This window comes from Nycticebus coucang, chromosome X, assembly GCF_027406575.1.
Source record: "Nycticebus coucang isolate mNycCou1 chromosome X, mNycCou1.pri, whole genome shotgun sequence".
In the NCBI taxonomy this organism is placed as follows: domain Eukaryota; kingdom Metazoa; phylum Chordata; class Mammalia; order Primates; family Lorisidae; genus Nycticebus; species Nycticebus coucang.
This window is the reverse complement of record NC_069804.1, coordinates 24,651,016-24,654,197: the sequence shown is the minus strand read 5'-3', so window position 1 is coordinate 24,654,197 and position 3,182 is coordinate 24,651,016. Positions and strand designations below refer to the sequence as shown.

General features: G+C 39.0%; 1 pseudogene; it reads left to right on the top strand.

Moving 5' to 3' along the window:
* The first annotated feature begins 422 nt into the window (after positions 1-422).
* On the top strand, positions 423-1,453 carry LOC128578483 (dnaJ homolog subfamily B member 4-like; annotated as a pseudogene).
* The last annotated feature ends 1,729 nt before the right edge of the window (positions 1,454-3,182 follow it).

Genomic DNA, 3,182 nt, shown 5'->3' with positions numbered 1-3,182 from the left:
GATCATAAATTCTTCACCTGTGCTGATAACAGTGTTTCCTACATTTTCCTCTAGAATTCTTATGGTTTTATGCCTTACATTTAAGTCTTTTATCTACCTTGATTTAATGTTTTGTGAGTAGTGAGAGGTAGGAGTCCTGTTCATTCTTCTGCATGTGGCTGTCCAATTTTCCCAGAACCATTTATTGAATAGGGCTTCTTTTTTTGGCAGTTTTTGGCCAGGGCCAGGTTTGAACCCGCCACCTCCAGTATATGGGGCCGGCACCCTACTCCTTTGAGCCACAGGCACCTCCTGAATAGGGCTTCTTTTCCCCAGTGTATGTTGTTTCCTGTGTCAACGATCAGTTAGTTGGGATTTCATAAGGATGGGGCTTGTTTTGGGCACCTCCTTTCCACATGCTCTTGGGGAAAATCTAAGTTCATTTCAAGAAATTCGAAATGGGGAAAGACTATTATCACATTTTGGGAATTTAAAAAGGAGCTTCAGATGAAGATATTAAAAAGGGTTACTGAAAACAAGCCCTCCAATTTCATCCAGACGAGAACAAATCTCCTCAGGCAGAGGAAAAATTTAAAGAGGTCACAGAAGCTTAGGAAGTATTGAGTGACCCTAAAAAGAGAGAAATATATGACCAGTTTGGGGAAGAAGGGTTGAAGGGAGGAACAGGAGGCACCGATGGACAAGGGGGCACCTTCTGGTACACCTTCCATGGTGATCCTCAGGCCACATTTGCAGCATTTTTTTGAGGGTCCGACCCCTTCAATTTTTTTTTTTTTTTTTGAAGACAGATGGGTGGTGGCAGATTCTGAAGAAACAGAAATAGATGGAGATCCTTTTAGTGCCTTTGGATTCAGCATGAATGGATATCCAAGAGACAGGAATTCTGTGGGGCCATCCCAACTCAAACAAGACCCTCCAATTATTCATGAACTTACAGTGTCACTTGAAATACATAATGGTTGCACCAAACAGTTGAAGATCTCTCAAAGAAAGACTAAACCCTGATGGAAGGAGCTATAGATCTGAGGACAAAATACTTACCATTGAGATTAAAAAAGGGTGGAAAGAAGGCACAAAAATTACTTTTCCAAGGGAAGGAGATGAAACACCAAACAGCATTCCAGCAGACATTGTTTTTATCATTAAAGACAAAGATCACCCCGAATTTAAAAGGGATGGATCAAATATAATTTATACTGCTAAAATTAGTTTATAAGAGGCATGGTGCATCTGTTCAGTTAATGTGACAGCAATAGATGGAAGAAACATACCTATGTCAATAAATGATATTGTGAAACCTAGAATGAGGAGAATTATTATTGGATATGGGCTGCCATTTCCAAAAACTCCTGACCAATGCGGTGACCTTCTAATAGAATTTGAGGTGTCCTTCCCAGATGCTATATCCTCATCATCCAAAGTAGTACTTAAGAAACATCTTCCAGCCTCATAGAATGAAGAACTTTGTTACCCATATTTTGATAAGGCACTGAAAATATAAAAGGACTGGCAGTTTACTGATGTCAATGTGAATTCTGTATAAATATGTGTAAATTCTTTTGAGGGCTCATTAAATTGCATGAATAGAGACGGGTCAAATAAAGAAGCAAACGGATTTTTACAATTAGAGATGAAGAGAAAACCACTCACTGTATTTTATTTCATTCCTCCCAAATCAGAAACTATTAGTATTTTGCTCATATGTAAAAGTTGTTTTTGTGAAGTCAGTGGATGTATTTCTAATAAAGTACTAGACTATCCAAGTCCTTTATTTCTTGTATCTTTAGATGAACAGTACAAAAGATTCCCATTTGTAATAGAAAGTAAAATTGTTAATTATACATGTAGTTATTTCTAGAAGAGACTAAAAACCCAAGTAATTTGAAAATGTAGTTTTTATATTTAAATCATCTGAAATGTTGCTATAGGGGTTGTACCAGTAAAAGAATATCCTGACACATATGTTTCACCACTTTAATTTTTCAAGTATGCTATAGCATTTCTTAATAACAGTTATAAGGTTCTTAAGGTAGACCTTTTCTTCATCAAAACAAAATTATTGGCAGTTTACCACCTGTGTAAATCCCAATTGCCTAAATTACTAATATTTTAGAAATAGACTGTTTTTAAAATGCCATATGTAATTTTATGCAAGTTAACTAGATATCTTGGACTTAATAACTTACAGGCTCATTTTGTTGTCTCCTGGTTTAAAATAATTTAATAATAAATATGTTTTTAGAGAAAATACTATTACTTGAAATTGATTTTCCAATTATACAGTCTTCTATAACTTACTCATAACATGCTATATGTGATAGAATCAGGTGTCAGGTGCATGGCCCACCCAGGAAGGGTCAGACTCATGTCCCTCCCAAGAAATAGGAATGCCACCAATCCTGGTTGCCCTAACCCTTTAAATCCCCATCCGCCATAGCCCACGTGTGGATTTCTCCCTAGTCAGGAATCTCACCCCACCTGCATTCCAAGTGGAATAAAAGCCATTTTAATTGCACAAACTGGACCTCCGTCTTCTTTTCGTCTTGCATCTCAGAATGATTTTATCCTTGGGTATGGAACCTTTCATATGGGGCCTGTGACTCCCTGGGAAAAAGTCCCTTTGCAGGGCTGAAAATACACCCCACCAAACCTAACCAAACGGACCCTTATTCCCGCCAAAGAGAATCGGTGCACTCTCTGACCTTGCCTACCATTCATACACTTCATACTAAGGTGAGCCCTTATCTAAAAACTTTTTCTTCACTTCTTTCCTCTTCCCATTCCTACTCTACCTCCTCCTCTCCCCCATCTTTTCACACTCTTGCATATTTGTATATGATCACTTGACTCCTTTTACACACACTCAGAGGCTGAATTCCCTCTCCCCAGTCTTACCCCCTGGTGCCCTACTGTGGGCCCAGGTCCCTCCAGCTGGTTGAGGCCATGTACAGAGGTGGACCCTCTTCTGACCAAAGTCATAAGTGGAGAGTCCGGGTAATCTCCCCACACCAGCCTCGCCAACCCTACTGTGGGTCCGGATTGTTTTCATAGTTCAGTTCAGTGAACTGGGTTCACTTATCTAGAATCTTCCCAGAGATCTAGATTCAGCCTTTTATTGCAGTCTCCATTGTTTTACTAGTCCTTTTGTTCCCTTTATTTCCCACTTACAGTCTCTTCATGTT